Below are 25,528 nucleotides of genomic sequence, written 5' to 3'. Positions count from 1 at the left end.
GAAAAGGCTGATCCATGGATGTTGCAAACGTGTGACTGCCTGCAGGGAGGGAGGCCAGAGGATAAGGCCCTGGCCAAAAAACGAGCTGCTCCCAACTATTTAGATCCGATCAAATCCTCTATCTTTGGGAGGATGCAGAGAGAGCTTTGTTTTTAGAGAAAACTCTAAAAATAGAACTGAGAGGCCTTCAGCTCTGAGTTCTCCCTTGATGCAGCCCACCCTGCGGCCCTGCCGCTCTCCTGTTTCCAGCCTCCCAGGGGACATCTCCGGTGGCGCCCCCCACGGGCACCTTACCACAGGGCAGAGGAACGCACAGGCACAAAGGGGCGTCAGCCACACGTTCAGAGAAGGGGCAAGAGGCTCGGCAGGGCCACAGGGCAGACTGGGGGTTAAGAGGCTGGTGGAAGGTGGGAAATTGAGGCAGAGGCTGGCTAAGGAGCCAGCCAGTGGGAAGCACCCTCCTGCAGTGACCCCGTCTTTTCTACTCGCCTCTGTCCTGGGAAGGGCCAGAAAACTAGGCGCAGCCCCCAGCAGACTCCTGGCACCAGCTGTCACTCCAAACTCACCAACCCTGCCCGGTGAGTCTAGCTTCCTCCCAGGCAGCTGTGGCTGTCGGGGGCCCGGGGCAAAGATCGCCTTTCCGCTCCTGTTTCCCTTTGGTCCCACTTCTGAGCAGAGCAGGACTTCCTCGCGTCCGTGTTGCTCCAGCACGCTACGCAGTACCGGTCCCACGGTGTCCCCTGCTCGCAGGCCGGCGCGTGTGCGGCCGGGGCTGTGCTGCGCGCCACGGGGGCCTGGGCCAGCTCTGCTGACCGAGGGGGCGGGGGGAGGGCCGGGGACCGTGGCCGGGGAAGAACCCACCCGACGGGGGTGAAGGAAGCGAAGCCACACGCTGACTCAAGCTGCAAGTTCGGCAGGGGTGTGTGTGCGTGTTGGGGAGGGGTGGGCGACGTGGGCCCAGGGTGTGCCCACATACCACGCATAGCATACGGACAACCAGGGCATGGCCCTGCTTTCCACTCTGTCCTGGGTTGCGACCTATAAATAAGTGACAGAGATCCAATCTGGAGATTCTGCTGTTATTTTTAATATTAGCCTGTGTTTCCTTTTTACTTAAAAAAAAATGGGGAGCTAAGAAGCTGAGGTTCAGTATGTGAGAGTCATAATCACAACTCCCATGTGAAGGAGACTTAAGGGATATGACAAATCCGAGATTTAAATCCTGGTTCTGCTTTTTGTTTAAGAAAAGGAAGATCAGGAGAGAAATGAAATCTACTTTTCCCTTGCCACAGAATCTTCTCTATTTCCAGTTTGACCCTTTTCTACTTCTTGAAAAAGACTTAAAATATTCATCAACCTGCCAAAAAACATCTGCATGTTGCTAGACACGTCTATTCACATCTGAATGGCTTCTTTCTGCTCCAACGATCACAGCTCTATTCAATCAAAACTAAAGTGAGAACCTCAGAACTGTACGTGGTGTGATGTCAGTGGCAACGAGGATAAAACGGCCCTTGGACAGCAACTTCCATATCAAGTATGTCAACAGGGGCACTGTTCCCTTCGGGTATTAACTTGGGATCCAAGGCACAAAAAGACCAGGCAGGGCCAGACTCTGCCATAATTCCAAAGAAAGCTGAGACACATACAGAGCGTACACAGAAGCTCCTCAATGTTCCCTGGTGAAGGGGCAGCCCCTGGCTCCTGCCTGAAGCCTCGGAACAGGCCCACTCTCTCAGTGGGCTTCCTGAGGCCTCCACAGCTGCACACAGACACGCAGTGCAGTGTTTGGGGCCATCCACACTCAAGGTCACCACAATCTCCTGTGTGCCCAACTACTGGGGCAGGCCCCGGAGACAGGAGCCAGCTCAGACAAGGCCCTTTTGGTGTGGGGTACTCCTCACGGCGTGGTTTCCCCAGGAAAAATGCATTTTCCTCTAGCCACTCACTCTGGCTCCAGACTAGCTCATTCTCCTGTGTCCTCCCTTCATCCACCTTCTAACAAGGTTCAAGATGGCACAACCACAACTCTTTCTCCCATCTGACCCGTCCCCCAACCCCACCCCAGCCCAGCGCACCCCACCCCCCTGGGCAAAGGTGCAGTGATGGGCCCATGTCCACAACGGTGAAGGGCACAAGGCCATGACGAGGTTGGTTAACAAGCTGAGACTCCTGAAGAAGTCTGAAGGAAAGGGTCTCGTCTCAGAGAGGACAGCAAAGGTGGCTGGGGATGGCCTTTGGGTATCCTGTGCTGGGAAGCCAGGATGGAGCTCCACCAAAGTCCTAGGACTTTTGTCCTACTACCTCCTCCTTATTTCTTCTATATAAACATCTATTTACCTCATTGGAAAGGCAATCGATGCTCACTGAAAATCTGGAACCCCTGTTAGGATGTTGGCGCTTTCCCCTTCTGGCCCGTTTTTCTACGCTTATGTAAATGTTCACCTCTACTACAGCACCTCCACCTTGCATGTCACAGCTGACGGCACATACAAGTTACTTCTGATAGAGGCATATGGGGGAGGTACCCCCAATGAACAATGTACCTTGTACAATTAATTGCAGGGTCTCTTTTGAGGAGTAAGGTGCAAAACAGAGGCTGCATCTCCCCTAATGATGCCTCTCACCACATATGACCTATGAATTACTCTCAAAAACAGAGAATTTTGGTCCACAGCCAGGGAGGAAGCACTTGGACCACGTTCTCTCCCTAGATCTATTTATTTGTCCTGTGACTGGGTGAGGGAAGGGGCGTGGGAAGGGTCACATACCAAATAACCCACAGATGCAGGCAGGTAAATCAAATGAATGAAGCCGGTGGGGGGAGGCTGGGGTGAGCTGAAGAGCCCTGCCCCATCCCAAGAGGACAGCTGTAGCCCTGCTGAGGCAAGCTGCTCTCATGGGAGAATGCGGGCTTGGTTTTGCTGGACCTTCCAATTTTCTTCAAAAGAAACGGAAATCTCAGTGTTTATACAAAACTGCCCGATTTTAAAGTGTTAGTTTAATTTTTTAAATGCATGATGTGGCCTAACAAAACATAATAAACGAGGGTAAAACCCAGCCCGTAGACTGGTTTGCTATCTTTTTAAGTCATAAGATCTAGCCCTTGGATTCTTTTAATATTAAACATGGAATTGGCTGCTATCTGCCCCTTGGGGTTATTTAAGAGCATAGAAGGGGTTTTTATTATCATGTAACAAAATAGTCCAAGCATATTCAGATGCACAAGGCGGGGTAACGTGATCCCTTGGGTTTACGTAAACGTTAATACCATGGGGCTTCATGTTTTGTGGAATTATCTGAAATGTATAATTACACGTTAGCCTCTAAATAAACAAAAGTGGTAATTGTAATAGCCTTAGAGGATGAAGGTGTGACCAACTGAATCCAGTGGTGGGGTGGAAGCCTGAGTGGAAAGGCTTTGACTTTTTTTTAACACACACTGTGTAGAGACAGGCAGTGTAGACAACCCCCTCAAGAAGCACTGCAAGAAAGGGCAGCAGAGCAGTGAGTGGCTGCTACATGAGAACAGGAGGTGAACACAGTGTATCCTTTTTTTTTTTTTTTTTAAAGGTTTTATTTATTTATTAGAGACACAGAGAGAGAGAAAGAAGGACAGAGACACAGGTAGAGGGAGAAGTAGGCTCCGTGCGGGAAGCCTGATGTGGGACTCGATCCTGGGTCTCCAGGATCACGCCCTGGGCTGAAGGCGGCGCTAAACTGCTAAGCCACCGGGGCTGCCCACAGTGTATCTTGAAAATGGATGAAATCACAAATGTCTGTGTGGGATGGAAGGAGCATCATGCTACTGTAAACAAACAAACCAACCAAACACCCAAGTACCAAGTAAAGGAATTATGTCAGCAAAATACTAGACAGTATTGGGTGCAGTAAAAATTTTATTAGTAAGAGTTAAGAAGCCAAGATCTAGTTATACAGGTTTGCCTAAACAAGAAGTCAAAAATTAAAAAAAAAAAAAAACAATCTTTACTACAACACACATTGCCCCACATTCTGCACTGTGCCATTTCTGTATTTGTCCTTTTTAGCCTACTTTGAGCAGTGTCTCTTTGCTAAAATACATTAGTTGCCATGGAAACGATGTCATAGTGTGTAAAACCATTTACTGTCCTTGGAAAGGCATTCATGATAAAAACTGAACAGTGGCATGTTTTAAAAAGAAATCCAATAGAGAGCAGTTGTGTAAGAACACCACAGGATCTCAAAATCGTGACTTCAAAGTGTTCTATCTACACCACCACCACCATATGTCCCAGTTCTCCCACCCCACCCCACCCCAAGTCAACTGGAGAGGCATCTTTCCTCCTCTTGTACGCCAAGAGTACTTGACACAAGATTTCTGATCTGATGTTGGTGAAAACGACAGACTCCCTATAACGCACACGTACTTGGCCCGGGAGGGGTGGGGCTGGGAGACCACAGGAGCAGAATGGTCTGTAGGCATCACAACACCTCTGCTAATGGGAAGGACTTAGTCCTGTGACACCTTCTGCCATCCAACTTGGTTATGAGAGAGAAAAGTCACACTGAGGGCACAGAGATTTAGACTTGCTTTTCTTATTGCCACCGATTAGCAAGATGTTCCCACTTTTTTCCTTTCATTAACCCCAAGTAAATCACCTTTATTCCTCTGAGGTAAGACAATAAGTAGCTCTCATATGCCATGTTGGCAAAGAAAATAGGCAAGGTACGGGTCTCCTGAAAGCTTAAAATCTGGTGGGGCCATCTGGGTGAGGGTGGGAGCATGAAAGGCCTCCTGGGCTTGGGTGAAGAGCTGGATTTTCAATCCAACTGCAACGGGAAGACAATGGAGTGGTGTTACCCAGCAAGGTGATCTCCCAGGGATTTTTAAAAGTTCACTCAGCTGTGGTGGGAAGTGGGACTGGGAGTCAACAGCAGAGGTGCGCAGAGCAGTGATGTTATCAGAACTGTCCCAACCAGAGAGGACAGTACAAAGCAGATGGAGAAATATCATCACTCACCAGGATGACTTTACACCTTGGCTCCTCTGTCAAAGTGCTGGATTACACCTATTGTCCTGGGAGCCCATCAGGTTAAACATCTGTCCGGATGTTTCATTTTTAAACCAAGTATTAACTGTTATGTCACAAAATGCACCAAGATTGAATTTGGTAAACTCCACTTTGTGTTTCCAGCTTCTGCCATAGGCTTGCCTGTCGATGGATGACTCCATGGTAAAGAGAATTGTACCCTAATGTGATTAAGCCTGAAAGGTGACCAGTGACATCTCTTTTTCCTGTCCTTTTCTGATCTTGGCCTAAGTAAACACCTCCCTTTCAAGGGGAACATGCAGGATGCTCACCAATAAAGTGAAGAGCACTTAGGCATGAGCAGCTAAGGGCAGTTAACGCCTCCCACTCTCAATGGGTGGTGCCCTTCCCAGACCCTGGATGCTACGACCAGTGGTGTTGGGACCCATGCTGTGGCCAGAGTTGCACAAGACACCCGTCAGAAGGGCCGATGGGAAACAGAAAATGACAGGTTAGGGTACAAGAGATATTTTTGGGAAATGACCCTTCTCAATGCTTTCATTACAGTGTTTTTGTCATTTATTGATGGTTATCTATTTTACTTTGAGTGAAAAAATAAGCACTAAATTACCATTTTTGAAGAAAGCTGATGATGAAATGTTAACCCACACAAAACGTTTGCTGATATTTGTTAACTACCATGGGAGCCACAGTGGGATATGAGCCATAGCCACAGACCTGCAGAAGCACAAATCAGCAACTACCTCAATTGTTGTGACAAGGCTATGCCCGAGGATGACAATGTCACACACCCAGGTTCACTAACGTAGAGCTCTAGGAAGCAGGACTTTTCCTTTAGGTCAAGTAACTGCTCTTCTAACTTGCTTCTGCTTATTTCTGAGTTCAAGTTTTTTTTGTGCACATACGAAAAGTAAAGAAATAGCTTTTAATGTGTTGGCTTCTTTAGCAGAAGAAAAACATTTAACAGTTAAAGGATTCCAGTGTTATGTTAGAATTAACAGGAATTTTAAGCAGAGAAATCAATTAATTCCAATAGTGGTTTGATTTTTTTTTTTTTCCACCATCTATTTCCTAGGATCAAATAAAGCTTGTGGAAGTTCATTCTGTCACTGGTGAAACATCTGTTACTGTGAATACTACTGTAAATTGCCAAAAGTTTAACATGAGAGATGAAGTTGTTTTTGCAGTGAAATACAAATTTTATGAGGCTAGAAACAAACGTCCTCACTAAATCAAGAAACCTACGGAGCAGAGAAAGTCACTTGGAATCGCGTATGGCATATGTGTAATTCATAACTGCCAATTCAAGTAAGTGGCCATATCCTACCAAATGCAAACAAAACTTTAGAATTGGCAAATAGGAAAACTGAACTAGAGAAATACTATAAACACTTCAGCACCATAGTATGTGCCTTCTATTTTGCCACCTGTCATCAGCAACCAAGTTCTAGAAATGTTTGAGAAACGACTCTCTAAATCAACCTAGTTGTTCCATAACCGTATGATAGATGAATCCTGTAAAGTTTGGGTGCGTTCTGTTCCAAAACAGTTGGAAATCTTTCATCAAAGCAGTGAATGGAGCGCCACAACACTTCAGCTTTTAAAGCCTTTAGCCAATTGCAGTTCTCGAAAACAAGGCTTGCAAAAAGGAAGATGTTGAAATTTATCCCAACAAAGCAGAGGAGGGACTAAACACAGTGTCCAAGCTTTAATACTGAAATCATGGTGTTTTGATGGATCTCGACTTGAGGTGATCTTTTGATGGGGCCCCTTGTTTTAAGTGGATACACTGATATTAGGAATCAGAATGGGGTGAAATCATGAAGCTCTAGGATTTGTGTCATCTAAACGTGAGAAGACATTCAAAAGGACCACAGGGGAATTTATTTTCAGGAACTTTGTAAAAAATGTTTAAAAAAAGAAAAAAAGATTTGTGTGAGAGAGAGAGAGAGCGCGTGAGTGCAAGCAGCAGGGTTGCGGGGGGAGTGCAGAGGGAGAGGGAAAGGATCTCAAGCAGACTCCTTGCTGATTGCAGACTGAGCCACTCAGGTGCCCCTGTAAAGATATTTATTAGTGATAAAAATCCTGAATGGGGGTGCCATGGAGGTGAAAATATCCATTCTAGAATACTAACACATTTCAATGTGAAAAAAATTAGTCGTTGAAAAGCCTCTGTTTAGCAGAATTTGCTCTGAGCTTATGTGCATCTGTAGAAAGAGCTATTTTCTCAGTGAAAAATATTGTGATGTATACATAAATGCCAACTGACGATAGTAACAATTTCAAATATTGACTACAAAGCACAACTTTGAAGGAGACTGCAGGCAAGTCTACGAGAAAATCTAAAGCAGTTCATTCTTCATAAAAAAATATATGACGTGGGTATTGGAGATAGATGGCTAAAAATGGATTAGAGTGAATATATACCCCAAATAATTATGGTCTTATGTTTTTTAAATGCTTAATCAATCAGTATAAAAAAGTTTTCTGGGGGTGCCTGGGTGGGTTCAAGTCATGATCTCAGGGTCCTGGGATGGAGCTCCCTGCTTCTCCCTCTGTCCCTCCCGCTGGGACAAATTCATGCTCTCATACTCACTCTCTCATTCTCTCTCAAATAAATAAAATCCTTTTTTTTAAGATTTTTTTTTGCTCTAATGTACATGGACATGTTTTTAATTTTTTTGACATTTTATTTTTGAGATTTTGAATAGAACTGTTTCCAAGGTCCAAAATATTATTGAAATGATGTCACTTAATAAATCAACTTTTTAAAAATTCTATAACATTACTTCAGTGACTCCTCTCCATAATGTTATGATCTCACATCTCTAGCTCTCCTGGCTCCCACTGACAGATGAAGGGAAATATGAGATGCATTTATGTTTTGAGAAGATTTGCTCAAAGTGTCACAGTAATTCTCTAGTAGAAAAATACATAAGCAGTATCCTTACCATACCACCAAACCCACACTTTTTAAAGCAAGACCCCAAAAAAAAAAAAAAAAGACTAAAGATTTCCCTTCCCAAATTACTAGGCATTTCAAGAAACAGCAGGTTTTAAAACATCTTAAATGCAGCATCATCCTTGTATGCACGTCAAAGAGAGATGAAACATAATTAAAAAGAGCTAACTGGTTTGTTTCCCCCTCTCTCATTTAGTGTTCTGGTAACTACTTATGAATTATACTTGAAAATGAATCCCTTCATAAACTCATTCTTTATTTAGCACATGAGGACTTGAATAAAAATGAAGAGCTTCTCCCCTCACAGTCAGACTGTAACCTTTAAACTATGGAACCGAAGGATCGTACCCAGTAAAAATTCTTTGTCTAGTCTCCAGCATGACAGTAAACTCATTAAAGAAAGGCCTGAAATTCTAGTACCTTCCACTGACCTGAGGCTCCATGGCAACTGAAGTCCTTCCTTGCAGGGCACGGAAGTTCTTGTGGAAGAACTGCCACAAGCTCAACAAGGGGAAGCCGAAAACCCCACTTTGCTTTGGGATATCTGGTACACAACTCTGCTCCTTGAGAGGCACATCTTCCCACTTCTTGCCCGAAAGGAACCTGATACCATTACACTAAGGCACGGCAGACTCAAAGGGACAAGTGTGTTGTAGGAATACAAGCAAGCGAATGTGCTGCCATCGCCGTCATCATCAGCATCAACGTGTGGTGCGGCAGGATTGGGATTTACACCTACTGCTCAGCCACAGGCAAAAAAAAAAAAATGTTATTTCTGGGGCACCTGGTGGGCTCGGTCAGTGGAGCGCGGGACTCTGGATCTCAGGGTCCGAAGTTCCACCCCATGGACATAGAGCTGATTTACGTACAAAAATAAATTTTTAAAGAATGTGACTCCATTTCCTCACAGTTAAAATTCAATTTGATCAGGACCACTGCATTTCTGATTGTGGCAGAAAAGACAATCTTGCCACTTCAAGATAATTTAATCTTTTCAGAAAGATTTAAAAATTCTAGTTGCTTCAAGGCAATTAGTCAAATTAAATCCACCTCAACCTGTGTCTCCGGGCTGTGCTCCTTTCCCTTCCTTGCCCTTCTCCCTCCCAACCCCTGCTCCGTTGTCAGAGGACAGACCACCACAGGACAGGGGGCCGACCTAGTCCGGGCACTGCCCTCCGTGCCCTCCCTGGCCTCCGTTGGATGTTTCTTCCCTTTGTCTCTGGGTGTTGGTCTGGTTCTGCTGATGTGACTGGTAGATGGAACCCAACTAGTGTCCATGCTTCACTCTGTGCCACCTTCGCTCTGCCTCCAAGCCTCTCCCACCCAGCTCCCTGTGCACCTCCACAGGTGCCCGCGGGGGCCTGCAGGCCCTTGGCATCCCTCCTGTGCCACATGCAGGCTTTGGGGAACTGGCGGCGGACAGCATGTCAGGGCTTGTTCCCGCCTAAACGTGCCCCACTGCAGGGCACACACCACGGGTGGCTTCCTCCCAGGGTTCCAGACGGAGGCAGATTCCCCTGCACCTCCTGGAGCGGGGGAATGTCAGCCACCCATTCATTTATCTCTAGTCTCCTCTAATCTCTACGGGCTCCATGCTCCATCCCAGGGAGGCATTTCTTCCTTCCCGCGGCCTCCTTCCTGCCTGGCTCACTGTACAATATATGCCGGGCCTTCCTGGGCCTTCTGAGATCTGCCTCCTTGGAATCCACGATCATTTGTCCTCTAACAAAGCCTGCCTCTTTTGAGTGAAGGCCTGGGCTAACTCTGGTCTCTGAAACATGCTTCGAGGGCCTGTTTTGAAAGTCAAAAGCTGAACAACGTCTTCTTTGTCCTAGACCATATTCGGTCCTCCCCCTGAAGTAATGGAATCCTTAGCCTCAATGGGGAAGACTCCCAGGGCAACAAGAATTAGAAGGAAGGGAAAGTAAATTGAATACTAGTTTAAGATATTATCACCACTAAAGCAGCTCATCAAAACGCAAGGCTTCAGAGATCCCGAAACACTCCTCCAGGATTTATTTTTATTTTTTTAAAGTAAACTCTACACTCAACAAGGGGCTAGAACTCATGACCCCAAGACCAAGACTTGAAGGCTCTGCTGACTGAGCCCAACAGGCGCCCCATCATCTAGGATTTTTTTTTGAAAGTACAACATGTTGACATGTCATCCTTCTACTAGAAGACAGTCAACCCTTGAACAACATGGGTTTGAACTGTATAGGTCCACTCATACCTGGATCTTTTTCAATAAATACTGTATGGTACTGTAAACGTATTCTCTTATGGTTAATTTTCTTAATATTTTCTCTAGTTTAAAAAAATATATATTTTCTCTAGTTTATTGCAAAAGTACAGTACACTGCATATAAAACATATGAAATACATGAACCCACTGTTGATCACTAAGGCTTCTAGTCAACAGCTATTAATAGTTAACTTTTCGGTAGGTCAGAAGTTATACGTAGACTTTTGACTGCCAAGGGGTCAGCACCCCTAATCTCTGTTGCTCAGAGGTCAACTGCCACTGACCATACATACATATTTGAACCAAGGGCAAAAGAGGACTATGGCCTGTGGTTTCTTGAAGTATTTATATCTAACGTCCTTAATCGCCATTCGACATTTGAGTGGAGATCCATTCAACAAGAAGCCACCCTTGTGCAGCATCATTTTAGAACTCTCCACTCCCCTGGATTTCCTCTTGCCAAGGCCTTCCTGCCTTTGTTTCCCCTAATCCATACCTGCTGTTTTCACTCATCACATCCCTAAAACTTCAGTTCCTTCCTTACTGTACCCACCACCCCAATTCCAGCTTGCTCCCCTACCCAGTCTGAATCCTACTTGCAGCTGATTCACCTGATGTTTTCTTTAGTCTCTTAGAACATCCTCCTCACTTGACTGTTCAATTCTCAACTCTAGGTCACTACAAGGTCAGATTTTCCAAAGTAACAAGTACTACCAGGCAAAAAATCACAAAACTGGCCTAAAGCGAACCATTAAAAATACCTACAAAATCCAATGGGGCCTCACTATTTCTCTGTAACACTTTTAAAGACTTCATTTTTAAGTAAGCTCTAAACCCAGTGTGGGGCTCAAACCCACAAACACCAACACCAAAAGTCACACGTTCCACCAACAGAGTCAGCCAGGCACCCCTCTCTGTAATACTTTTTATCCACCTGCTAACATTTTATCCTCTATTTTCATGGCTGTTTGGACTTTTTCTAGATTCTCCAAGCCCCTCTCCTATACCCAAACCTTCCAACCTTGGATGATGGCTCAGCCTCCAATGTTACTGAAAAGCTTCAGGACCCCCATGTGTCAGTATCTTCATCTGCCTTGCAGTGACAGTTAGAAACCACATATGTAAAATACTGGGCCTTCCCCTTAGTAGGCATTCAAACTTGCAAATACTTTTCTGTGTGTTCTTTCTTACTCCAAGAGACTGGTAATTTTTATCCCTGTAAAAGCTACAGTGGGTTGAAAAGTGGCCCCCTTCCCATAATAAAATATGCCAATCTGGAATCTGTGAACGTGGCCTCGGAGGGAGAAAAGGTCTCTGAAGATATAATCAAGGATCTTGAGATGATATCATCTTGGATTAGGCTGGCCCCTAAATCCAGTGGCAAGTGTCCTTATATGAGAAGGCCATGCAAAGACGCTCAGAGGAGAATCTCACATGTGCTGGAGGCAGAAATCATAGTGATGGGTCTAAAGCCAAAGGATACCAAGGACTGCCAGCAGCCCAGGAGCTAGGAAAGCAGCACGGAACAGACTCTCCCTCAGAGCCTCCAGGAAGAGCCAACTGCAGTGACACCTTGATTTCAAGACTTTTGGACTCCAGAACTGTAAGAGAAATTTTTCTGCTTTTTTAAGGCACCTAGCTTGGGCTAATCTGTTGCAGCCACAGGAAACTAAGACAAGTGCTCCTTCTATGTCCATCAAGATCTTGCCCCTGCCAACCTGTTGCTGATCCTCTTCTATCCAGTATCCCTTCTTCCCCAGTCTCACCCTTATTAATGGATCATTTCTGCGTGCTCCAATTCATGGTTCTGAAAGCCCAGCTGAGTGTCCTGGTAGGGAGCACAGAGCAGGGCTCTTCCCAGTGGCAGTTCTGACTCTCAAGTGCCTGGGAGCATTATTGAGCATTAGGGTGCAAGTGGAGGTTGGGGTACTTTACCCCCTACAAACAAAACCTTTGTCACGGTGAGGGGCAGGAGATCAGGGAAGGCAGTGGAGTTTGCCTCGGACACCCTGGTCAGGGACGCTTACCTTCCCACACTGGACTCTTCCTCACATGGCATACTTGGGCCAAGATGCAAAGAATGTTTGGGGCTGCAGTTTTCCAGGCGCAAATCCTCCTTGTATCACACTTAGGTATAAACTAACCAACTTCCCTGGAACTGCTGGCACCCACAGAAACATCTGCCTCTGCTCATTCTACTGTAGTCCTTATAGGTCCTTCCCAGCCACACGTCACTGCACTTCCCTGAGCAATTCTCGGCTAAGTGATTCTCAGAATCACCTCCGATTCTTCACAGTCTGAAATCAAGAATCTGTGGGATAATGACTATAAGACAGTGGGAATTATATGGGCAACTACACCTATATGAAAAGAAGGGTGTGGTATTGACCCATTATCTAACTATGCTCTGGCCCTAAGTTGCAGACTGGATTAGAAGTTGGCATCACTGCGTTTTCACCCAAGGAAGTAGAATCTAAGGTGGAACCTAAAACACTGTGCGACCAAAATCTGGATTCTAAACATGACTCTGAGGATCTACCGATGCAGAAAGACCTAATGTGCTACTTACAGGAAGATTTATTTGAGATGCATCTCATTCCAGAAGTACTGAAAACATGTGTAAGGCCGCCCAGCTTGGAAGCTTAGAACCATAAACAACAAGCATTTAATACACGCACAGTTCAGTGTAGTAGCACATAGCGCAAAGCGAAATAAATATGGTGGGCTTTCAGCCTTCTGGAAGCATGCTCCTGAAAATGGACAATATTGACGGTGACATGCACAGAAGTGACTGAACATGAACAAACTGGATAAATACACAAAGTGGTGGCATTACATGCCAGCCAAGGACAAAGTATATTTTGACAGCGGTACGTGATCCCCCACATTTAAGGAGGTGGTTGTGGTAGTGGGGGAGGGGGTGTGCTCAAACCATAGACTATGTATGGTCAAGAAAGGGGAAAAAAGTTCACCACCACTTTCCAAGGACCATAACGGCCTTTCAAACAACAGTGAGGCACCAGGTGCCTCGCCTTCCCCCTCTTGGCTGCAGCAGTTGGTCTACATCCATAGAAAGTGTTCTCGTTAATCTCTATCCCTCAGACACCTTAAACTTGACACCCAGGTGAGGGCTACGCAGGGGGCACATTAATGAGAAATCACGGACAACTTTTCACAGGTAGCTGAGAAGACTCTTTAATAAGCGGCTGGCAAACACTGACTGTTGTGCGTTTGGTTACAGAAATGACTCGAGTAATGACCCTAACCGTGGAAACCATTTTATAAGGTTTATTTTTAGCCATTCTTTTGAAGGATATATAGAAGCTCTGGTTGGGATACAGTGTTAGTCATTACTTTGTAGGACCTTAAGTCCATGGAAACTTCCTCCCCTACTAGGGAGACTCTTCAGATGATGACACCACCAAGTGAACGACATTAACACGGACAGAGGGAGGCACTCTCACAGCCACAGCTGGGTATCCCATAGCTGAGGGACTCAGGTAGATGCTGATCTGAGAGGTGCAGACGTGGGTGGACACCCACCTTCACTAGTCCTCATAGGCTTCCGGGCACAACACTGATGGCCCCTCTGCACTCCTGGTGTTGAAACATGCTGCACTTCCCCTGGTCTTGGATGTCACTGCATCACTGGTAACTCTATGGTTTCTGTGAAAATCTTATTGGTGAAAATCTAATGGCAGAGGACAAAGAAGTAACTATTTCCTTGACCACTCTAAATTTTTTTTAAATATATTTTTGTGTGTGTGTATAACAGAGAGAGCAAGCAGAGGGAAGAGCAGAGGGAGAGAGAATCTCCAGCCGACTCCCTGCTGAGTACAGAGCCCGATGCAGGGCTGGATCCCACAACCCTGAGATCATGACCTGAGCCAAAATCAAGAGTTGGAAGCTTAACCAACTGAGTCACCCAGGCGACACCCCCCCCCCCGACTTCTCTGACCACTCTAAATTTCTAACAAAAAGCTCAAGGTTATGAGGAAAAGATCTTCAAATATAGAACATTCTCAAAATACAATGGTGGTTCCTGGAAACAGTCTGTGACAATCATTACCCTAAACCACGTGGGTTGGTCCAGAGTGAATCTGGTGCCATTAGAAACTACAGAAGCTCAACGTCCAAGAAGATGCTAGCCTAGCCCCACGGATGGCTGGGAAACCAGCTACATATTCCAGTGCCCTGCTCCAGGGCCCGTCTGAATGAACATCCACTGAATATCTGCAGTATGAATGACATTGTGCTACACGGTACGGGGGGACAAAAAGGGAGGATGGGCAGCCAGCAACATTTTGGCACACAGGAGGCCAAGAGTCTCTTGAGAAAACAGGGCCCGTATACATAGATTCCTCAGAGACCTCGATTCTAGTCTAAACCAAATTACTGGATGTATGACCTTGGGCAAGTCACAAAATTTCTCTGCACTTTGGATTCCGCGTATGAGAATTTAACAACATAAAGCATCATTCATGAGGAGACGACTGCTTGCAAAGGTTCAATGCAAGAGGACGGAGAGATCAAGGGAATCTTCCCAGAGTTGAGATTTCAGCGGGGCCTTGAAAAATGAGTAGAATTCTGAGGGAAAAGAAGCATTAGAGGACTCCAGGAGGGAAAACGAAGGCCGGAACACATACTTCCTATTAATGAGATAGTAGACTGACATCCGGCTCATCGAGTGTCAGTGCAGTGGTGAATGAAGTGAGCCAGGTATGACCAAGGATGTGGAGACGCTGGGAGGTGTTGAATGCCAGCCTAAGGAATGTGGCCTTTCTCCTATTCATTGGGTTGTTCGTAAAGGGACAAGGCAAGAGAACCAGTATCCACATCAGTCAGCACATCCAGTTTACACGGATTAACACCTCCTCACTCAATTTAGAAGGTATAGGGATGAAGCAATGCAGCCGTGATTTGCAAACCACGGGAGAGCCCGAAGGACGTAACATATTAAGAGACTATAGATGGGGCAAAGGTATACATCAAGGACAGCCGCAGGATTGGCATTTTCGAGTAAAAGATGATAAAAGACAATGACGGGATGTTGGTGTTCACTGATAACTCAGCAGTTACATCTGAAAACAGTGACGTGCTCTGTTTGTATCTGTAGGTTGGACAGTAAACTCCACAACGAAAGGTGAAAGCATCCAAACTCTGAGAGCAAATAAGAGAAATCTTTAACAGAAATCAGCACTTTTCGAGTATCCTTGCATGCTTGTGCCTAGTTATAGGCAACATATCACACAGTTCTGGAATAAGAAGAAAATTGAAATGAAAATCAAATTTTACAAATGACAGTATTTGAAACCATTACTGGCTTTTAAATAGATAGGACAATGTGTGGAAATGAAGAAACTTGTTTAGGGTTTATTTGCCTTTTCAGTAGAATTTAAATTGGGGGGAGGGGGGGTAAATCTCACAGAAGAAATACAGATTCAGTAACTTTTTCTGGGGATTAAAAGAAGAAAGGATTGGGAAAAGTGCCCTGGGCTTTGTTGTGGGAAAGGCGATCTGGCTCATTTTTAATTTTCCATTAAAGCCCTACTTTTCGGTATAAAGCAGATGGAATCCTTACACAACTCCATGAAAAGCCTACTATTTTTGGGAGCCTCAAAGATGGAAGCTCTGAAAAAAAAAAAAGTGTTTAAATTCATCAGATAAAATCCCACCAGCACATTCAAAAGAAGCAGGTACTTAGAAATCTTAAAAATACAAAGTAAGTGGTCGTCCTGTGATTGATTTCTGATCCCAGCCTCCCCTGGGCGGCTGCTGGCTCTGGCTCTGGCTGATTGATGATTCTCCACCACTTCGCGGCCTGCTCTCATCAGTGTGGCTCAGAGTCACTATGCTTGCCTCATTCCTTGTCTTTCAGAAGCTGCCTCCCTGGTGGGTCCATCCCCGCTGCCATGCTCATACCTAGAAGAGATTTCAGTGTTCAGGCCTGCCCGCCCCAGACCTACGGAGTCAGAAGAGGGCCTGGGAATATGCATTCTCTAAGATCCTCAGAGAATATTCATGTAACCATGGCCCTAAAGCTTTCTCCTTATTTTTCTTATGAGCTAAGGCCTAGTTCAATATATTCTGTTGGTTGTGCTGCCGGTGTGGATGGAAGACGACGAGGGCTGATGTTTACAGGGTGTGGACTGTGAATGCACTGGGCTAGGAGGTGATATGCACAGTCTCTGTCCTTACAGTTTACAAGCTCACTTGAGAAACAGGACAAATTCAGTCTTGGGAGCAGAGATTCTGGAGTCAGACTGCCTGGGTTCAGATTCCAGCTCTGCTGCTTACTAGCTGTGTGAGTCTGACTAAACCACTTAACGTCTTATACCTCAGCTTCCCCCTCTATTAAATGGGAATAATAATGATAGTACATCATGGAATAATGCTGGGTGTCGTGCTGGCCAATCGACCATGGATATATATAGTCCCTGACTTCCAAAGAGCTCACAGGTCCATAAAAAAAACCAGTATCCGCCCATTCTCTCACCCAGCTGACTCCATTTTGCTCCTTTTTTTTTTTTTAAAGTCAGACCATGATGAGGGTGATGACGAGGTGTTAACCAAGTGCTATGGGGGCCCAGAAAGAGGACCAAAGAGGGGACTTCCCAGAAGGTAGGCCTTGAGTGGAGCAATGAAGGAGTGAGGTTTCCACTAGGGGGGGAAGGTGTCTTTATATCCTCCAACACTTAACCCAGAAGCAACTGCAAAGCAAAGGCAAGGACATTAGAAAGCAGGCAGGGAGCGAGGAACCACCACAGCTTCGGAGCAAAAGCAGGCATGAGCTTCGGAACCACACAGACTGGCTTCTCTAGTAATTAGCTGGGTGACCACACTCAAGTTCCTTAACCTTTCTGAGCCTCGGTCTTCCCATTTGATCAATGGGGATAATAACACCTGCCTCACAGAGTTGTTATAATTAAGTAAATTACTGTATGTAAAGCACTTAACGAGGCCTCCAGGGTGCAATAAAAGTGGTAGGTATTATTATTTTTATGGTATATTTAAGGAGGGGTAAGTAGCACATGTGGCGTGCTACATGCTTTTTTTTTTTTTGACATTATCAGAAGGCCACAAATAAGCAGCCGTCAGAAGAAGCCTTATGAACTGAAATAAGCAATGGGCTAAGACTTTCCCATACTGTACATTTTTCTCCCCCAAATTTATAGTTAATTGATGTTCGACACATATTTGTCCAAACCAACAAGGGGCTGCTTGAGGCCACAGGTCTACAAGGGCAGAAATAACGTGGTGATCTCTGCTTCCTAAAAATACCCAGGATGGACCCAAGTCAGCTTCACATCCTGTAGGTCATCCTGGAAGCGCTGAGACGAATGGGAAAACGCTCTCATCCAAACATTACGACAACTCAGAGCCTCACAAACGTTGTTAAAGTTTCATGAGTCAGTAAGCATTATCTTTTCTTCCCACGTTTTTATTAGACCATAAATCCAGTTCAATTTATATCCTTCTAGGATTACTGTGTTCTAATCAAGTCCAGAGTGCCACTTATTCCTAGGCTGTCTATACTGCCTGTCACCCAAGTCCATTGGGGTAATAGTGTTTGGGCTACTTGGGTGTTTTGGCAGCTAAAAATTAGATTTGCTACATTGAGGAGGGAAAAAAAAGGATATTTCTCGAAATAATCCAAATCACTCTATTCTCGTAAGAACCAAGTGCCTAAAAGTCATAACTCACGTCTTCTCTGTAGTCTCTGCCTTCAGGAAGCCTGATGACAATCCTAAGTCAAATTCAAAGGATTTGCATCATAACTAGGTTAAAATTCTGGTTGTCTGACTAAAACCAAGACACTCTTTGATAGGGCTAACTTCAAAGTGCTTTTATGTTTTCTATTCTCAAGAATAAAAAAGGCTCTGCGTTTCTCAGGAAAACTTACTAAACATGCTGTTTTTCAGTCATACTATATAAACTTTCCTACCTTTCCAATAATTCTTGACCCAAGACCTGACCAGTCGCCCAAATCTCTTTCTAAAATATTCACAATTTCTTTTCGTGCAGACAGTACCTCTTCATCCTCCCTTCCCTAAGGGATACGTATGTAAATATGCTACACGGATGTGTGTACACACACACACACACACACACACACACACACGGAACAGCAGCAGCACACTCCCAGCGTCTCCACGTGTGGGGCACTATCCCGACTGCTCTACGTTTATTATCTCACTGACTCCTCACAGCAAAGCTCTGAGGAAGGAACTATTATCTCCAATGCAAGGGTGGAAAAAAGGGAGGCACACGGAGAGTTTGGGTAACTTGGCCCGGTTCACACAGCTGGAGGGGAGCCAGGACCAAGCCCCTCACCTGACGCCCGGCGTTTAAGTGGTGACTCTCCACCTTAGACAAGTCACTTGGCCTCTCTGGGCCTCCTTTTTCCTTGTAAGTAAAACAGACATGCTGGACTCCGTGATCTCTAGTCCCTTATGGTTACACGTTCTGTGGTTCTGATGTCTTTGCCTTGGTCTGGGGAGCAGCAGAGTGCTCGACTTCCGCTCCTTATTCCCCTGGTGCTGCTGTGGCCGGATTCGGAGATCTCTGGTGCTAAATCAAACTACACTTTCCAGGGGCGCCTGGGTGGCTCAGTCAGTTAGGCGTCTGCCTTGGGCTCAGCTCAGGATCCTGGGATCGAGCCCTGCATCAGGCCCCCTGCTTCTCCTTCTCCCTCTGCCTGCAGCTCCCCATGCTTGTGTGCTCTCACTTGCTCTGTCAAATAAATAAATAAAATCTTAAAAAAACCAAACTACAGTTTTCATTCTTAACTGTGCTTAATCTGTGGGGCATAACCCTCCCCTCCTGGGGATCAAGGACAGCTCTCTCCCCTGGTGTTGAAACACGCTGCACTTCCCCTGGTCTTAACTGTGTACCACCATTGTATGTTGAGAATGGTCTGTATTTTCTCCCCTGGGCCTATTAACTCTCCAGCTGTTCCCCTCCCACTGGGGGCCTGGGCTCCTCTTCCTCCTCCATTCCTCGGCGAGTCTCCTACAAACTCCCTTAGCGATATTGCCCACATCCATTGTTTCAAGGACTTTCTGATTTGCTGCTAACAGACTTATATTTAAGTCCTAGTCGTCCCTCCAGACCCAAATATTCAACTGCCTACGACATACCCTGACCCAAAAGCTCCAAGTGGCCGTGATAAACTCATCATTTTACACATGTGCCCTCTCTTTTTCTTTATTACCTGCTACATGTCTCTTTCCACCTAATTTCCAGGACCCTTCTTCTGCACACCCCTCCTATGCTGTCTCACCCCCTCTTATTCCTTTTTGTTCCATTTCCACTTCTATTCCTTCCATTTAGAACTTCATCTTATGGCTCATGTGAGTTTCCATAACTACCTTCCCTACATTGGTCTTGATTGCCTCTGGTCAACAGCCCACATGGTGGCCAGATGATCTTTCATAAAATACAAATTAGATCAAAGTGTCATCTCCACTTACAACTCTTAAACAGCATTCTGACATTCTGGCCCTTTGAACAACATAGGAGTTAGGGGAGCCGATCCCCAGGCAGTCTAAAAATCTGTGTGTAATTTTTGACGCCCCCAAAACTTAACCACTTACAGCCTACCGTTGAAGGTGCTGATAACATAAAGAGCTGCTTAACACATATTTTGTATGATACATGTATTATATACTATATTCTGACAATAAAGTAAGCTGGAGAAAAAAAATGTTAAGAAAGTGGTGAGGAAAATACATTTCCAATATTGTAATGTATCTATCAAAGAAAAATCTACACCTAAGTGGACGGCGCAGTTCAAACCCACGTTGTTCAAAGGTCAACTGTACTTACAGGAACATTCCCAATTTTTCCTCTAGCCCCATCTTCTTCCTCTCTCCACAACCCTCGCCTACTCTGAACTACTTGCAGTTTCCCAAAAGGTCCCTTTGCCTTCTGGGATGCTCCTCCTGGGGCAATGGCCTTCCTACAACACTCTACTAGCAGACACCTACTCTTCATCTCAAAGATCCTCCTCCAAACCTTTTCAGCCTGGCTGGCCCACTTTCCCACCTCTTTGCAGAGTTGATGCCCCCTTCTATATGTTCTCTTGAGGCAACCCCTAGAATCACTTCCTTCAACCAGGTAAGTTCCTTGGAGCAGGATTACACGTACTCTGCTCCTGAGGCGTCTAGTTCAATGTCTGGCATGGTCAATACAATGAATGAATGCTGCAAAGCATATACGAAGGACAATTCACACACACACAGACCTCTCTGTGTCCCACAGAAGGACCCAGCTTAAAATAGGAATCACACAGAGTAAAAGTATTACCGCTATCAACATGCTTTGCTTTCTCATTTTTTTTTACTTTTTTAAAAATTTAAATATAAAGTCTTTTCACAACAACTAGAAGTATCAATTTCCATAGCATTTAGCCCTCCCCCCTTAAGGCCTATAATTTATTTTAATATCATTATATCCATATATAATATTTTGCATATTGCCCAGTGGCTAAAAAGCAAGGGCTCTGAAACCAAACTAATTGGGCCCGAATCGTGACTCTATCACCCAATAACTGTGTGATCTTGAGTTACTTAACCTGCCCTGCTTCAATTTCCCATCTGTAAGATGGGGACAAGTGAAACCACTTCATGTCATCATTGTTAAGACTAGAACTTCAGGGGATCCCTGGGTGGCTCAGCAGTTAAGCACCTGCCCTGGGCCCAGGGCGTGATCTTGGGGTCCCAGGATCGAGTCCCATATCAGGCTCCCTGCATGGAGCCTGCTTCTCCCTCTGCCTGTGTCTCGGCCCCCATCCCTCATATCTCTCATGAATGAATAAATAAATAAAATCTTTAAAAAAAAAAAAAAGACTAGAACTTCAACGCTGCTTGGCACATAGTAAATGCTCAATAAAAGTTAGCTATTATTTATCTGTTTTCATCTCCTCTAGCAGACTGTGAGCCCCGGAAGAGCAAGGACAGCAGAAGCATTCATTTTCATGACCCTATCTCCCAGTGCCTTGCACACAATAACACACTTGGCTAATGTTTGCAGAACAGATGAATATAATGAACTGCTTGTAGCAAAAATATGTGCATTATTAAGTATGATGAATAGTATGGGCTGCATTGCTCCAACACTTTGGAGGCCTGTGGAGAACAGACACTATCCAGAACACTAGCAGTTTGCCCTGCTCCTGGAGGTCTGGAAGCTCACTCAGTCTCCAGGGAATACACAGCAGTCACAGTCACCAAGTCAGGGCAGCTGTGTGGCGAAGGGGGCCCAGGTGGAGGGAGATCTGGGCCTGCTGGGGCTCCCTTCCCACTAGCATGGCCCCAGGCAAGAAGTTCCTCCTCTGCAGTCTGCTTGCCAAGGTGGAACTGTGATTTCTAAGGATCCTCCTAGCCACGTGGGGAGTCTAAAAATCAGCAAAAAAACAGAAACAAAAAAACCACAACAACAACCCTGGGCCAAAAAAAGGTGCTCCTGGAGTGAAAGAACCATATCAAAGTCAACAGCAGAGGCATGAGATCCCTGTATTAACAGTAGTCACTGAGTGGGAACTAGCTGCTTGAACCGACAAAAAGCAAAGTTTTTTAAAACACGTGTAAAATAAAAAGGTCTGAACTCAGGAAATCAAAAGAATAAAACAATGATGGGTACAGGCTCCACGTTTCCATATATTTTAATTCTCATCAGCCTGCAAGCTCCTTGAGGGCAATGACTGTGCCTCGTTGAGTGCCAACACATGGCAAAGCTGCTGGCCCAAAATACACTTCTTCTTGATCTCCTTTTTTTGTCAAGGGGCTACCCTGTGATTCCTAGGCTCCCCAGCAGTTAAATGTGGCCAAATAACTCACCCTCATGTTACAGGATGTGAGTGGAGGTGATGGGTGTCATTTCCAGGCCAAGGCATTTAAAAAGTAGACTACTACATGAGGAATAATAAACATCTATTGCTTTCGAGCCATTACATTTTTGCAGGCCTATTTGTTATAGCTGCTAAAATTAGCTTAATGAGTCCAGGTGCCTGGCACATACCAAAGACCTAATTCACATTTATTGATATAGGATAAGTAAGACCAGCTTCCTTCTCTCAATGTGCTGACCGACTAATGATGGGAACAGAGACATGCCAAACGTAATGCCTGCTGCTGAAGTCTGAAAACAAAATTGGAGGCGTGGTGATTTGTTTGGAGGGGAGGATGGAAAAAGCATCAGACTTTTGAGCTGAGCCTGAAAGGTTAAATAGAACCCAAGAAAATCAGATGGGATTGGAGAGTCCAGACCCAGTACAAAGCATAGAGTAAATACAGAAAGCAGAGTGTGCATTTGTTCACATTCAACCTTATCATTAAGTCTCTTTAGCTTGGTCAACACAGTGTGAGCTTATTGTGCACTGACTTTCCTTCCTGGGTCTGGCATCAAACAAACAACCCTTTGTTTTTACAGTACACTCATTAACCCTATTGCTTTTTTCTTTTTTTTAAATATAAAAAGGTCCACGATGAATGTCCTTAGAAAGTGGAGAAGTAAATGTTTAGTGAATCATAACTCTTTTCTAATAAAATTCTTGAAGCACAAACTTGAGACGGATTCCTTACAATAGTCAAGGAGCCATGTTCTTAGGAATCAATGGGGTTCAAACTAAGTTTTCACGTTATCGATTAAGCATGTAATGGTCACTGGCTTACAAAATGGAACATTAAGCCTCTAGATTTACATTAACATTTCCTCTTTGAGAGGAACACCAAACAGATGGTTCAAAGTTCCTTCACAAGATTCTCTGCATCCTTTGCTCTCATTTAAGTGTGCCCAAACCTGAGATAGTTAACAAACCACTTCCTCCAAAAGTCTTTGAGTCCCTACATCTGCAAGCACAGTACCCATGGGATCAGGCCTCAGGAGAAAGAGCACAAAGGGTGGAAAGTATTGCCATCGCTTGGGTGGTGAGAGGAAGGATGTGGGTGTCTGAAGGCTACTCTGAAGCAGGGAAGAGGCACGGTCTCCAGTGGTCTTCCAAATACCAACTTAGGCCGTGTTTTTCTGATGTCCCCAGAAACTTGTTTAAATATAAGGCCAACACACCACCACTGGGCGGACGAAATTTCATTTCAAGACTTCAGCATTTCTTAAGACTTCGGAGAAGAAGTCTGGCTGCCTCGCTCTTACTAAACGCCAATTATCTGATGCAGAAGCAAAATTCTTCTGCCCCCACACCCATGTTTTGCACCCCAGCTCTTGAGTACCTCTCCCCCGGAAGAGAGGAGCTTAAAACAAGGCAGAGGAGGGCTACCTTGACAGTGAAGCAACTCTGGAGACGGCTGGCATCATTTCCCCCTTAAATCTAAGGAACACTGCAGCTGCCAGTCAACAGCACTGGGTCCATGAATATGGCAAAATGACAGCACCTGCCACCCTGCAGCATCTGGGGCCTTTTATTTATTTATTTATTTTGGTCAATGTGGCAGGAAAGACTCCCAGAGAGAAAATCAACTGCTTTATCTGAGAGAAAGGGAAGCCCCAGTGAAGAGAAATAAGAATCATCGTGCCCATCCTTGGGTACTTTGTGCGTCTCCTCTCTGTGCACTGAAAGGGCTCTTTGTGTCACACACACACACACACACACACACACACACACACACACCCGGCGAGTCTGTGTGATTTATTAAGGGGAGGAGGGGCAAGAAGGGTGATTTTTATTATCCCTCTTCTCTGGGCCCAGCCTCGGTGGCCTCTCTCTGGCCGGGTCCCCTCCGCCTGTGGCCGCAGAGATAAGAGCGGCGGAGGCGACCAGACAAAAAACAGTCCTCGATGTGGGGAAGTGGAGAGGAAACCCAGGGGCAGGGATGGGAGGAGAAGGGAGCCTGGGGGAGCAGAAGGGGTGGGGAGGCAGAGGAAGGAGGCCGAAGGCTCCGGCACGGGGGCCGGGGAGGCTGGGTGGGTGGTGGCACAGGAAGAGTGAAGGGAGGATGGGGGAAGTGCTAGGGAGGTGCCAGAAATAGGCAGGAGGATGCGCTGAGCACGGCGACGGCCGCGGGAGGAGGCCGAGGGGGAGCGGGGCAGGGGTGGGGTGCGCTGGGGAGGGGAGCAGCACGGGGCATCAATTATTAAGTGATTACATCATCCCTGACATTAGGACAACACACACACACACACACGCGCGCGCGCGCGCACACGCACAGCCGGGTCCCCGCGGGGCCCCCGAAAGGAGGGCGAGGGTGGAGCCGGGCCGGCCTCGCCCCCCGCGCATCCCCGCGCCCCCCGGCCGCGCCCCGCAGAGGCGTCCCCCGCTCCGCGCCCGCCCGGAGCCCGGCAGCCCCGCGGGGCGCCCCGGAGGCGGCGGCGGCGGCGGCGGCGAGACTGCAGCGCCGGGCGGGGGCGGGCGTCTCCGCAGCATCCCCCGCCCCCCGCGGCCGCTTACCTGCGCGGCGCTCAGGCTCCGGAGCCCATGCACATGGTCCTCCCCGCCCTCCTCCGGCGGCCGAGGCGGCTCGGCGGGCCCGGAGCCGGGGGCCTCCCGAGGGCGCCGAGGGGGCGGCGCCGCGTGTGCCCGGCCCGGCGGCCCGATCCCTCTCGCCGGCTTTGTGCGCGGCGGGCGCTGCCGGGGCGCGGGGGCTGCAGCGCCGCGCGAGCTCCTCCGTCCCGGGGCAGCCCGCCTCTGCCTTCGCGGGCGGCCTCCGCTCTCGGCGACCCCTCCTCCTCCCGCGCGGCAGCCCCCTCCCCGCCGCTCGGCTCCTGACAGATGGCGCAACTGCAGGGACGCGCCGCCGCCGCCGCGGCTGCTCGCAGCTACTCGCGCGGATGCTCCGGCCCCTCCAGCCCCAGCCCCGGAGTGAGGACGGGGCGGGACGCGCGCGGAGACTGGCAGGCCGCGCCGGCCTATCGCAGCACGCGTGCGGAGCTGCGGCCGGCGGCCATTGGTGCCCGCGGCGGGGGGCGGGGCCGCCGCGGCGGGGGCGGGGCCGCGGCGGGGGCGGGGCCGCCGGGTGGGCGGGGCGTTACTGTGGCAGCGGGCATCCTGGCGCGCGTGCCGAGTGGGCTGCGAGAGGGGATGCGAGGCTGGAGCAGTTGCGTGTGCTCCGGGGACCGCGTGGACTCGCGAGGTCGTGGGCTCGGGCGGGGGAAGGAGGGGACAGTGCGAGCCGCAGCTCCTGCTTTGCGGGAGGTTGCAGCTGCCACTGCAGAAAGGCATCTGCCATCCCACCCCCCACCCCCCGCACCCAAAACCAGGGGAACCTGCGCGGAGGAAGGGCTCTCTTGCCCTTCTGCTGCCTTTTCATCTGAAGGTGGGAGGGTAAACTGGGA

The 25,528-nt window shown here is 47.0% G+C and overlaps 1 protein-coding gene across 2 annotated transcripts in view; it reads right to left on the bottom strand.

Annotated features, from left to right (window-relative positions):
* The window catches only part of FYN (FYN proto-oncogene, Src family tyrosine kinase), a 209,644-nt gene extending 184,601 nt beyond the window's left edge, over positions 1–25,043 (bottom strand). For both annotated transcript variants that reach the window (XM_041752313.1, XM_041752331.1), the window contains exon 1: positions 24,645–25,043. The gene's annotated coding sequence lies outside the window, so the exon portion shown is untranslated. The remainder of the gene's footprint in view (positions 1–24,644) is intronic.
* Positions 25,044–25,528: the final 485 nt, after the last annotated feature.

This window comes from Vulpes lagopus, chromosome 1 (genome assembly GCF_018345385.1).
Source record: "Vulpes lagopus strain Blue_001 chromosome 1, ASM1834538v1, whole genome shotgun sequence".
Classification (NCBI taxonomy): Eukaryota; Metazoa; Chordata; class Mammalia; order Carnivora; family Canidae; genus Vulpes; species Vulpes lagopus.
This window is presented reverse-complemented; position numbering and strand designations above follow the sequence as displayed.